The sequence below is a fragment of the Nesoenas mayeri genome, assembly GCF_963082525.1.
Source record: "Nesoenas mayeri genome assembly, chromosome: 1".
Taxonomy (NCBI): Eukaryota; Metazoa; Chordata; class Aves; order Columbiformes; family Columbidae; genus Nesoenas; species Nesoenas mayeri.
In genome coordinates this window covers 104,838,642-104,852,872 of record NC_137541.1, presented here as the reverse complement: position 1 = coordinate 104,852,872, position 14,231 = coordinate 104,838,642, and the positions used below count along the sequence as shown (strand labels likewise).

General features: G+C 39.1%; 1 protein-coding gene across 2 annotated transcripts in view; it reads right to left on the bottom strand.

Moving 5' to 3' along the window:
- Positions 1-14,231, bottom strand: part of GLRA2 (glycine receptor alpha 2) — a gene marked incomplete at both ends in the record, with an annotated part of 126,136 nt that overhangs the window by 28,767 nt on the left and 83,138 nt on the right. The gene's annotated exons all lie outside the window — the stretch shown is intronic.

The window sequence follows — 14,231 nt, the reverse complement described above, 5'->3', positions numbered from 1 at the left end:
AATACCGAATTCCTCTCTTCTAGTAAAAGCCTATTCTGATTTGAACTCACTAGTCCACAATAAATTCACATGTGTTACAGCACTAAAATATCACAAGGTTTTCATCATATTACCCATTCAGTGGGCCAAACCATAGCCAATTAATGAGCTACACACTAAGTATATCAAAGGTACATTGTCCTCTATAGCTTTGTTTGGTCTCTGCCTTTCTTTCTAGTCCTGCACTTTTTAAGTGAAGATCTTATGATTAGGCAACAGCAGGTTGTCTCTTTTGTCTTTTGTTTACCAGATGTTTCATCCAGGATGGAACTAAAATCCTCTGACTTCTATTGTGTACAATATACATTTGAGCTATTCGCCTAAACTCATTTGATATAAATAAATCAAGGAATGAAAAACAGGCATTTCTAGGATGCAATTCATCTGAACTGTTTTAGATGTCTTCTTTGAGATTAAATGAATAACACCCTAGTAGTGCTTCTTCATCTTCATGTCTGTAAAGAGGAGTTTAGAACCACTATCTCAGCATAGACTCATGTGGTTTTACTCAGTTGTCTAAATAAAGGAATCATGTACTGTCACATTAGGCACCTAGCCTCCTTTTGCAAATCCAGCAGAGCACAAATCTCCAGTATCATACTAACCAGTCCTCTGGAGATGTCTCATATATTGATCACAATATACTTGGCAAGTACATAGCTTGTTTTATTGTTTAGCCATTGCCACGCCATGGCATAGCTTTAAGTGAGAAAACAGAAAGCAATTGGTTCCAATAATACATTAAAACTAGTGATAACAGAAAAATCATGCAATGAGTGAAAGCTGACCTTTTTGTTTTCAAATCACTTTCTGTAATTCTATCTGTGTATTCTCAGTATGTACAGAATTATGCTGCTAAAAGCCTAAAGGCCCATGCAATTTTATGAAGTGAGACTTCTTTTCTAGCCACCTCTAGTCATGGAAAATTATGTCGATCTATTACAGCAAACCTAGAAGGGCCTCACCTGGTACACGTTTCCAAAGAAGTCCTTAGGTGCGTGCCCAGATTTTAGACCAACACTTTGGCACCTAAATTTGAGATACCTAAGGTCATCTCAAATGACACCAGCATACAACTGAATCAAGACGAGCAAGATCGATTGTATCTAAACCCTGAAAAATTATAATCAAAAGTGTTTAAAATCTGAATACCCTGCAGGCCAAACATTTCAATGCAGTCAAAACATGCAGTGGTCTGAAAAGAGAACACAAAGGATGTATTGTGCATCTAATTTTCTAAAGTTTAGGAGAACAAATCTGCAACTGGGAAAATTCCACTCCTACCCTTTGCACACACTATTCAAAATGATCTTCCTCTTATGGTCATGGCTGTCATTTCACAATGCAGGGAAGCACACCTATTTCAGTAACTTTTGTTCCTATTTACCATCTGCTTGAATAGCATTTCTTTTCAGACTCTGTAAAACAACTTTTGTTAATGTCAAACAGAATATACTGCAATATGTGATCCAGCAAGCAGTATGAGCAGAGGAAGTGGCATTTAAAGCCTGGCAGAAAGGATTCAGAGCTCCATCCTGCAGATCCTGAACTCAGCAGAAAGTTTTAGAGAAGTCAAGTACTGTTACTCGGCTTGCATCATGGCAGTAGCTGACGCTATAGTGCAGCTCCACATTGCAATGCCCACCATACGACATGCATAGGCTGAGATGGAAGAGGAGGATTTAACAGGCTAAGGTGGCACTATGAATTTGTGCCTTTCAATTAGATACACAGCAGGTATGCACTTCCCTCACCCACACAAAAATATTTTACAAGTTACATCTTTACTGAGGAGCTGTGAAACCCAGTGAAAACTTGACAATGTCCCAGACACTCTGTGCCACAGGCTGAGGCGCAGTAGGAATCAAGTCACTGTAATTTCTGTAAAATGCAGCTGACTTTAGATTGTTTGCTACCTTCCTTGAAGGGGCAACTTGTTTTCCTTTACAAATGCCCTTAGGAGACGTATTAGACATGCATAAACAGCTGGGCCATGCTGCCAGAAACAGCACAAGGCAGGGAGCTGAAGCCACAAGAATCAGCATTTCTGACTGTGCAAATCCTGTCCTAGTGGGCTTAAAGCAGGGAGGGCAAAATAATGAAGGAAGCCCTGAGTTAGCCTTCCTGCCACTTACACAGTGCTACCATGAATGGCATCCACACAATTGCTGAGCCAGCTGGATTATTTTAACTGTAGCCTGCTGGGCTGGAATCAGAGGATCACAATATACTTGGCAAGTACATAGCTTGTTTTATTGTTTAGCCGTTGCCACACCATGGCATAGCTTTAAGTGAGAAAACAGAAAGCAATTGATTCCAATAATACATTAGAACTAGTGATAACAGAAAAATCATGCAATGAGTGAAAGCTGACCTTTTTGTTTTCAAATCACTTTCTGTAATTCTATCTGTGTATTCTCAGCATGTACAGAATTATGTTGCTAAAAGCCTAAAGGCCCATGCAATTTTATGAAGTGAGATTTCTTTTCTAGCCACCTCTAGTCATGGAAAATTATGTTGATCTATTACAGCAAACCTAGAAGGGCCTCACCTGGTACACGTTTCCAAAGAAGTCCTTAGGTGCGTGCCCAGATTTTAGACCAGCACTTTGGCACTTAAAGCATGCACAATGCAAAGATTCATGAATTTTACAGTCTCTGTCTGCTTTAGCTGACTTTAACCTCTGCTTTCCTTCAACTAGGAAATGATCATGTCTACCAGATTGTAGAATGATCTGAAGTGAACCTCTCTCAACTACCCTTGCTGAAGCTGTTGCATTTTGTACGAAATCACTTAAAAATATATTGGCTTGGGGACTGGGAACAGTCTCCATTTCCTAGATGCAGATCTTAAGAAGTGGAATATGAAGTAGTTCTCTGTTTCTGTGCCCCAAATACATGTATGGATTGAGAGGGCCCTATCACAGAGTATTTCCTGGTGCTTGAACAATTTCTTCAGTAAGGTGAGCACAGAAAGGATGTGAATTTGATCTGGACATTCCAGGTGTGTGCTATAGCAACTTGCCTACCAGACGCTGTAGCTTCTTAGTGTGGTGTCTCACATGTGAATGAAATGCCTTTTCCTAAGAGCTCCTCAGGCATTTCCCACTTATCTCCACAGGAAACTCTCCACTCAGTAGGCTACAGTGTACATCTTGTTCCTAGGTGCTTATTTCTCCTTTGCACTGTACAAGGAACATTTCACATCTAATTTTCAGTTAAAAATATTGCTGAGTGACATGCTTGTAGGAGCTGGGGTCCTCAAAACTGGGCACTTTGTGATATCATAGGCAAGCCCATTGCTTCGGGAAGTTCTTCCCCCAAACTCAAAAACAATGTTGCCAGCTATGGGTTTTTTTTCCCAAGTCATAGTATTGTATGAAAATGTGTATGTTTGCTCAACTAAAAGGCTTACATCACAATACTGTACTTTCAGCTTTGTTAACTACCATATCCATGTTCCATGCCCCATGCTCCGTAGTCACTAACGTGTACATGTAGGACAGTATAGACCTTGATTTTTTTGAAGAAGGTTTCATCTCATCTAACTTAGAATATGTTATGTACATGTGGGTTTTTTTTAAAAACTAGTGGTAAGAAAAAAGCATTTTTAGGACAAAATGCATCTAAGTGGAAGGCAGATGTCCATACCATAGCCTGTACCTTAAAAATGCCAAGCTCTCATTTTTGGTCAAGACTGGAGTTTTGGTTGGCTACTTCAGGTATATATATATCTGCTTGATATGGGCCTGTGCTGGTTAGATAAAGCCTGTAAATCATCCCTATTAGCTAGTGTCTTGATTTAACCCTAAACAAAACAGAGCAGAATAGACCAAGTTACCACGTGAGCCTATATCATAGGGACTGTTACCTCAGTGTTTGCCGCCTTTCCTATAATTTCATTTTCAGGACAGGATGCGAGGTGTGCAGTAACACTACAAGTTCAGAATAAATATTACCAAGCTACCAAGTATAAAATGAAAAAGTAGTAATGACTGGTGTTTTTTCAAAGGTAGACCTTGTTAAACTTTATCTGAAAAGCCTGTAACTGCAGTAAACCGTCTCCCTTTGCTTTGCAGTACTCTTAGAAGTGAATGTTTGCAAACTCTGCCTTGTTCAGCATGGTCATGTTCAGTACATTAAGATTTATTTGCCCTTTTCTTTCTTTAAATAGCTGCTCCACATTTTACTGCATGTTGCAGAGCTTCCTCTCTGATGTTTTGGGGGGGGGAGGGCAATATTTAATGCTCCCACCAATAAAACCATAAATTATATAAATTATACAGATGCTCTGCAAATGTTTTAGGGCCAGCTAATGAGGGGAATTTTTCAGAGTGAGGGCTGGCTGCAGCAAAAGCAAATTATGACAAGGCTGAGCACAGTAAATGTGACAAAGCAACTCCTTTCCCTTCATAATTTTGCCACTTGGTTGTTTGGACATGTAATAAAAGTCTAGTTTATGCTCTATACAGTACTCTGTAGCATCAATGACCCCAGTGAAGTTCCTGGAAATGAAAGTCCAAGGAGGATTATGCTGCTCATGAAGGCCTTCCAAAAATTACACCTTCCATTTTTCCAGCTGTTTTTGTTTTAGTACTGCAACTCCCTCACAACTTTTGGGTGCCTTTTGACATATCACTATGTGTCACCACCAGAACGAAGCATGCTTTTGTGGAGAGAAGCCAGGGGAAAACTTGGCCATGGGTCCTGCAGCTGAGCAGCTGTCATTTGTTGACATCTGTGAATCAACCCAAGTGTGAGCTCTATTTCTGCTACAGCACCAGCCTCATGAGACTCCAGACAACTCTATGATTCTGTTGAACAGGTGTAGAATGAAAATAAAGACATATCCATTCTCTTTCAGAGTTCTGCATTTTTAAAATGAGTTCAATATGCAGTGCAAGGTACTCAGCTTGTGTTAAAAAACCCCCACATATTAACTTATTTTGGTTGAGAGTATCTCATAAAAAATATATTTGACTTGTGACATGAAGCTCCAAAAGTTTGTTTTTGTATAATAACACATTCTAGGCAAGATTTTTTTTAATAGTAAAATTTTGAGCTACTGAGAGATGTCACAATTTAAAATTAATTTCTCCTATGCAGTAAATTAATGTTTTGGGGGAAAAAGTTTCAGAGAACTTTTCAGATTGGAAATTTAGAAGTAGAACAAAGTAACATTTTAAATCAAAACTGAAATAAAAGCTATGTAAAACTGCCTTCCAGTACAAGACATTGGTGTTGCATTAAATTTCACATACAAAATTATGTTGTCATAAAACTTACTAGATTTTTTTTTCAAATCTTGAATTCATAAAGAAATTGATAGCTCTTTTCTGCATATCACCTTTATATGGCTGAAGGTGAAAGCATCAGTCCTGGTTTCGTCACAATTTCCAGGCAGAAAAGTTTCTGAGTGAAGAACATACTGTCAGCTGCTGTTACAAGGAAAACCTTTTCATTTTGTTTCATTCTTACTCTGGATCTTTCTTTTCATCCAAGTGTTTCACTTCATGAAATGTCATCATTCTAAAACAAATTCCTATCATAAAATGTAATTTACTTTCCCAGTCCTAAACCCTCAGTCATTTTATACTTTGCTGTTGTTGCAACACTTTTCAGTTAATTATCCTTCTCACTATGCAATGGTGAGAATGGTCAGGTCAACAAGAGTTTTTTTGGCCTACTGGACAATATGGCGTAAACCAGAGAGTGTTTTAGATTCCACCAAGTTTAAAACTAATGAGATTGATTGTCTGGTGAGGAAATCTTCATGAAGTGTTCAGGAGAGGGCAAGTAGAGCAACCATGCACCACAGCTTGTTTGTTGGACGAATGCAAAAATATCAATATTTGGTAAATGTGAAACACACTTTTCCCAGTTACTTTAATAAAACAACTCTATCTTTTTAAAGGACCTTTTTGTTTTCCCCAGAAACATTTACTTCCTCTTCCATTAGAGTCATAGAATCATTTAGGTTGGAAGAGACCCTCAAGGTCATCGAGTCCAACCATAACCAAACTCTGACACTAAACCAAGTCCTTAAGAACCTTATCTATACATCTTTTAAACACCTCCAAGGATGATGACTCATTTTTGAATGAAATATGGGCAATTTTCAAAAAAAAACAAGAAAGAAATCTTTAGTTTAAAAATGGTGAAACAAAATTTCTCACCCTCCTTCCTTTACTCAGATTCCATCTGAAAGTATCTACCTAACTCAGCAGGGACACAAAAGTTGTTCCAGTCACCCAAAACTGCTTTCTTCAGTGAATAAACTATTCATCCAAAATTTTTTGTTCTATTTCAATCACTGGTTCTGCCAAGTCATGAGATGCTAAACCTCCCACCCATTGCTAATGCAGAACTAAATGCTGATTGCATTCAAGCTTCCATTCAAGTATGGAAACCATTTACAGTTTGTTTTCCTTCAAAGCTGAAGGAAAATTTTCTTCATGCCTTTGAAGATGACTGAGGAGTTAAGGTATTTACAAAAATCTTCAGAGAGAGGCCCTTGGAGCAAGCTACTCCTCACCTTCAGAGTGGGGCTGCCTCCAAGAAACAGCAGGTATTGCCCAACACTTTGCAAACCATTTGAAACCATTACATTCGAAAAACGTAATACAGTCCCACAAATACAGAAATAGTTATCAGACTGGTGAAACCAGTACTGCTTATTTTTCCTTCCCAAGGGCATATGAAGTGTTTGCATCTTCATTATGTGTCATTTTGTGCAATCACATGGTGTAACTGCCTTGTATTTCCCATTCCTGTCAATTCATTCTTTCTGTACAGGAAATTTAGGCAGGATGTACCATTTCCACTTCAAAAGCCCTTGACTTCCTTGAAAATACTGTGACTATTTTACAGACACAAAGGAAAAAAAAAATCTGAGTAGTAGCTTTAGGCAGTTTTTCTAACCAAGCACATTACAGCTGAGAAAACAAAGGCTTGTGCTTTTGACAGAAGATGGTGTTGGTTGTCAGCTTGGGAGCAAACTGGGTGATTTTATCATGCATTGATAATGCAGGGATGGGGTGACCTCTGCTACTGGGAGTGAAGTAACACCAATTGAAATTGTAATCAGGGTCAAAAGGCCACTTTTGCAAACAGGTAGTCAACTGTGTGTTGTATCACTTTTCTCTAAGATGACATTAAAGTGGAAGTGCTTCTTATATCTAGTCCAGGAGTTTAATTCTAGCTCAGGCCACTACAGAAATGCTTAACAAGATGGTACAGAAGAGAAATGATGGCTCTGATGACCCTCCCCACAAGAACTGTGTTGAGTTCACGCCATGTAAACAAAGGCAGAGTGGAACTAGGAATGAGCAGATCTGCACCAGAGTGTACAAAGTTTGGGCACACAGAAGGACCAAATGATAAAGGTACTAGCTATTTCTGTCTGATTGTTTCTTTTCAGTCTCTTGCAGAAACACATTTTGGGGAGAATCAAAACTATGGAAGTGAGAGAGGGTAAAAAATGCAAATTCCTCTGTTCATCACGAATTAGGACTTTGATTTCCACCACTGCTGACTTTTCTCATTGCCCTGATCCTGAAAAACACACCCGGAGAGAACAGGCCAGACAATAACACCAATCCCACCAGCTCAGCCATATCCTCAACACTATATGGAAACAGAAAATGTTGGTTCTTGTCACTCTCCAATCTAGTTGCCTCTTTCTGACCTCTCTCTTGATAAAAAGAGTCTGGCTTAATTAGCCAACAGAAGTGTGCTCTGCTGTAATGTTAGAATCATAGAATAAGAGAATCATTTAGGTTGGAAGAGACTCTCAGGATCATCAAGTCCAACCATAACCTAAACCAACTCTAGCACTAAGCCATATCCGTAAGAATCTCATCTAAATGCCTGTTAAACACCTCCAGGGCTGGTGACCTCACCACCTCCCTGGGCAGCCTGTTGCAACACCAGTCAACCCTTTCCATGAAGAATTTTTTCCTAATATCCAATCTAAACGTCCCCTGGTGCAACTTGAGGCCATTTCCCCAGACCAAGAGGCAGCGAACCCCAACCCAATATCACAGCTAGAGCTAGGATGGTTTTGTCAGATCTCAGACAAGGCAGTAAGACCCACAGCCTGTGTTTGAGCTGTCTCAGAAAGAGATCTGCATCACCAACCATCAGTTTATTGCTGCTAATATTCTGTACATCTCTGGTCTTTTCCTCGGTCCCACTTGCTGTTTCATCTTCAAGAAATTGCTCTTGAACAAGAGCTCACAACCATTTGACTAAATCTTTCTCTTTTTTCCTTCAAAAGCAACCAGATTTATGATAAAGCTTTCCACAGTAAAAGGGAAAACAATCGTCGTGTCCCCACAAAAGCTAGGACTCTGTGCACATAGGTTCCCCACAGGTTACTACAGTGCCTCAGTGCCCCACCAATTAATTCTTTGAATTTGGCTTGTGAATAAAGAAAGGCAGAAAAGCAAGCTCATGTGTATGGACCAAATAAAGTAATCAACAAATTCGAGGAGCCATGGTGATCTGTTTATGAAGGCAACAAATAAGGAATGATTTCTCAGCTACAAGGAAGCAGCTTCTTAATGTTAAGTACTTGAAAGACATTTATGACACAGAAACACTCCCATATCCAGCTGAGATGAGTGCAAATTGAGAATTATATGTGGCTGCATTAAGACATGGGCAAACACACATACTGGCAGCCTTTGTAGCCAGACAATAATGTCAGTCTCTGGTCTCATTTACAGTAGAAGTTTATGGCTCTTTCTTCCTAGTGAAATCAACAGGTAATATTTCTTTAATGTCATTAAATGCTCACTTGACTACTCAGACTCTAAGTGGTAAGTTGTTCAGTGGATGAGCGCTTGGATAAAAACAATCACCAAGAACAAAACCTGAGGAAGATTGAAGAGGAGCTGCAAAAATATGATTGCATGACTGCTAGCAAGAACTGCTGGCAGGATTTTGAAACAATGTTGTTAAATTCATAAACAGAGCAAAATGCTGATTCTTACCAAAGAAACATTAATATTTAAGATTCAGTTGAAATAAGAAGCCAATGTGGTACGTATCTGAGTACAGCCAGAGTGCCTATTCTAAAATGTCAACCTTTCTGCTGTGATTACAGTTTTCTGAGATGTTTGTTTGGATTTTTTTGTTTGTTTTTGTTCTTGTTTTCAAACAGAGCATTAACTCAGGTTCAGAAAATCCTTTCCATTTCCTCTGTAGATCCAAAATGCCTCAGGTGAAAAGTAATCTTCATTCAGCTCAGCCACAGCCATGCCAGCTGTAGTTATTTCCTCTGTCACCCAGTTAGGAAGAATTGCACCAAATTGCAATATTCTTTGACCTTTGAAGAGTTAACTGACTCAGTGCACAATTGTTATCAAATAACAACTCATCATTTTATTTTTGTAGCAATAGGAAAAATATCTTCTTTTTGTGTACAGCAGGTAAGAATCACAGAACTGGCAGATGGTAGTGCAACTACTGTGGTCAATACCAGGAACCTTTGCACCAATACACACATCTTAAGATTTATTTGTCCATTGGATATCATGAAAATTGTGTTAAAGATCAGGTGGCTGCAGAACATCCTACAACATCCTCTGTGTGTTGTATTTCCTATTGTAGTCACAACTAAGTGAACCGTTAAAAGGGATCCAATTCACTGAACCAAACAACAAAAACCTAAAATTAGAAAAAGAATGCCTAGAGCAATATGCCTTTATTTTTCTTTCACTCTTGGTCTCTGCTGTTTGTGAATAGAGGACTCATTATCTAATTCTTCTCTAAGATCATACTCCTAAAGTCTGGATTTCTTAGGACTTCCAGCAATGTAATTGGGTAGGAAAAGTACATTTTTTTATTTTTATGACTGCCAGTCTCTCTAAATTAGAGGTAGGTAAATTAAATTAATCCCTTGGTCAGATAAAATTGCCTTACCAATACGAAATACAACATCAGACTAAACCAGCAGAGAATGGGATGGTTCGTTACATCACTCAGTATCTCCATGTGCTTTTTTCTTGACTATTACTTGGTTAGTTACTTAGTATTCCTGAGCCAGTTATCATTCTTAATGATTCTTCCGGCTCTGTATTCTGAATTGTTACTTTCATCTGATTAAATTGGAATGGAAAAAAAATGCTTTATTTGTGGATAATTTAAGCAATATGTAACTAACAATAATGGTGCAACAAATAGAACTGTATATGCAGTCCATCAAATTATTGTCTTTCTATCTTTGGTTAAAAAGAGAGAGATTTTTAAATGAAAAACAAAAATATCCCTAAAAAAAAAATCCCAACGCTTACATCAAAGAAAACATAGGCTCAGGAGGGATAACACGGTCCAGTTCCAATTGTAAGTGTGAGTGAGTCATATTTCATGTACGGTAAAGCACTTAAGGAAATGCAGACTTGAAAGAGGATGTACAATGGGAATAATAGAATGTGGCAAAGGTGAAAATGTACGTAGAAAGAAACTGATGGTCTGAATATTAATAAGCAGAAAGAAAGAGAGAAAATGCGATAAAAAAAGATAGGTTAACAGAAAGAAAACGGAATTAAAATAAAGGGGAATGAACAGCAGTATTTAGCAAAACTCACATTAGGGTTTTTTTTTTAATTTAACTAGATAACTCTGAAGGGTTAAGAGCTGCCACATTAATGTAAATATACCTATCACACACTGAAATCAGCTCTAGCCCTTAGGCTCAGGATCTGGACTCCATGCTGCATTTCGTGACACACAGGTTGCATGCCCAGACCACGGTTTTGCAGAATGTCATCTCCTTCGGGCGAGTGCAGAAAGCCAAGTGCTTCTTCCTTTCCCATGGACTCCTCCAACCCAGGACCTACCTGACCCACTCTGTAGGTTCCACTAGCCAGCTCCAGACTGGGCAACCTGCAACCCCTCTTTCTAAACTCAGGTACTACTCCCTAATGTATTTGTCCTTTCCTGATGGAGTTTTCTGACGAATTAACATTTGTTAACTAAATTACATTTTTATTTACTTGTGGAAGACCAGTCATGAAACAAAACAGCAGGAAAAACTAGCACAGGAATATGTCATTGTGAGCTCCTTTTTGTGTCCATGTGGAACCGGCAGGAACACCTAGGGGGGCTCACCAGGCTACTCAAGCACAGTGTTACCTTTCATGCTCATTTTCTGCTGCAGATTCTGATTATTTGTAATAGCTTACTGATGGTCTGCTTCTAACATCGTAACTCAGAATGCAATTCTCCCCTTAGCAATTCAAGACACAATATAATCTGTTGATTTATAGCAAAAAAATAGGCCTCCAACTTCTGAGACTTCACTTCCAAGCAGAGTCTCGTACTAAAGTTTTGTTTGCAGCTATCATGTTTTTCATAGAATTTCATTTTCACCTGAGCTGTAAATCTAAGTACTTTCTGAATCATACTGTAATGTTAAATTGTCTCCAGGACTCTCATTCTAAGAGCTTTGTTCAAAACTGTGCCATCACACATCAAGGCTGAGCAAAATAATTTTCAGGCACAACAGTTAGGAATCTAGTGCAAATACATATAAAAGCAGTAGCTAAGAACATCAGAGCTTCTCACTGAAGGATGCTTATGAAAAGCCTTCTAGCTGTGCATTCTTGTTTTCAGGACACATCTATACTCCCCAGCTTAGCTTTGAGCCAAAGTATTGGAATTTCATAACAGGAAAGTCCTTAAGGCTATTTGATTGCTTAGCCTGAAGCCCAGTGTTTACTCCCATAAACTGCCTTTTGTTACTCATCCATTTTGTAATGCCAGAGTGTGTGCATTTGTTCTGTACTGTCTGCAGTTGTAGTTAGAGCATCCAGAGATTCTCTAAGGAACAGGAAATCAGAGCTGCACATCACCAATCACAACAGTGCCCATAAGACTCTCAGTACCAGTGACTGAGGCGGCCTAGAGTACAGATGGACAACTATATGCAGGATCATGCAAGCAGCTCTCAGAAAGGCTGCTTTTGGCCCTGGAGGTTCAAAGCACTGCAGCACAAGTGAGTGGAATGGTTTCTGTGTCGGTCTGATGTCATGCGTTCAAGACTTGTCGAAGTCTGTTGCTCCGTAGGAAACAAAAGCTTGCTGGCTGCTTGCAGGATGACTTCATGATGCTGACAGATGCATGTTCACCTTACAGAAAAGCTGGAGGAATCCTGGAGGTAACTAGCTATTCCATATCTACTGAGCATATCACCGCTGCTTAGTGAATATTCACAGTGAAGAATGATCATCTGTGCAGGAAGTAGGGAATAAATCACTTTTGATTCTCTTATTTCTATTTGCACTGTTATACAGGTTCTTGCATACGATTTATTGGGTTATACACTCTCTGCAAGCATGGCATTATAATTGATGGTATAGATCCCTTTACTTTTTTGTTTGTTTGGGGGTTTTGTGGTTTTTGTTGTTGTTTTTGTTTGTTTGTTTGTTTTATTTTTATATACGTGTTTGTAGTCACATGCTGTATCTGTAACAGATGTAGAGTGTGTAGAACCACCTATGAGGAGGGAAGACTATTGCATCCTTGAGGAACTACTAATCCTGCTCAAATGGAGAAGGTTCAAAAGGCTTAATGATATGGGATCTGGAGAAACTGTACTGAGGAGAGGCCAGACATGCCTCAGAATAATTTCCTAAGACCCAGAGGGGACCAAACTGAGTTTTCTGCTACTCAAAGTCATTGGGATGGCTGGTATTGAGGACACAGTAGGTAGGAGGAAAGCTGTGTATGAACCTTTGCATTTCTGCCCAATCTTACCTTGTTGCTTTGAGTTTACTTTATTTAAACAAAAAAAAAAAAAAAAAAAAAAAAAAAAAAATTCAACTCTTCTTCTTCCATTCATGTCCTGATGAAACATGGGTAATTTTTAAGTTTAAAAAATCTTTTTATCTCTTTCAGCATCTCATTGTGAGAAGAAGATACAGGCACATCCACCTCAAAACTCTGGCTGATACGAGGTCTTGACACAGGCACCATTTTGCAAAATGAAGATACTCTGTCTTTCAGCTGACTGCCCAGCCTTTCATGTGCCAGACACAGAGCCAGTGGGCGTTTCCTCTGAAACTCCTCTCTGTACTACCAGGGCTTCAGATCAAGAAGCAAAAGCCAGCTTGCTCACCAGGAGCATAATTTACAGCTGCCCTGCAATGCCCCCGACAAGGAGCAGCCATGTAGAGCATAGGTCTCTCGCAGGGAGTGTTCCTCTTGCAAAGTCACAGGCCTGGATGCCCCAGAGCCTATTTTCTCCTTTCCATCTGATGGTGGGACCACCTGATAGGGGCACTGCTTGAGCCCAAGCTCTCTGGGTGGGGCACAGCACATGTCAAAGGCAGGAGAAAAACGGAAGAGTTTTTCTGACGTTTGGGCAATTCTAACCTGCTGAAGGGTGTCATGTAACTTAAAAGAAGCTTCAAAACTGAGCCAGCCCACGCAAGAGAAGACAACAGCCTATACGTAAGTAACAACCTATATAACATTTCCCCTGTCAGTTCCATAAGTATCTAGAGAAGAACAAAGATTTGACGTGAGTCATGTTAACACCCTCTCTCTCTCTCTTTTTTTCCCTAACTCTGAACATTATAAGGAAGCTCAGAACACACATTGCTCAGAATTTTAATCATGAAGATTAAGGTCAAATTATAACTCTTTCAGGAGATTTTGATGAACTGCCTAAACCAATAATTCTGTTTGCACAATTGGGAATGAACATGTGTCTTCCTTGAATAATTTTGTAGACATTTGCCTTACTGGTAATTCTAAGGTAGGAATAGCTCACCTCTGGTTTTCTTTCAGCTCTACATAGTCTTGCAACATCAGTCTGTTCCTTCTACTAGTTTCAACAGAGGAATGAACACCTACATCCCTTATATCCCTTATATCCAAGCTCCATTTCCATATGACTCAGCAGAATTAGCACATAATACGCAGTTTTGACTCCTATTAGAACAAAATAAGAGTCTCGTAGTTCTGTACAGAAGCCCAGATTGTGCTGCCCTGTTGCCCAGAATTCGTGTTCAGCATTAATAACTGAATCTTTTGAAAAGTCTCTACACCTTAAAAACACTGATACTACTAGCAAGTAGGGTAGAGTAGAATGACGCATGGTTAGAAATACAAAGAGACACATTTCATATTATATTTAAGAGCTATCTTTATGTCTGGTAAGTTATTAATAGATGTCAGAAATTT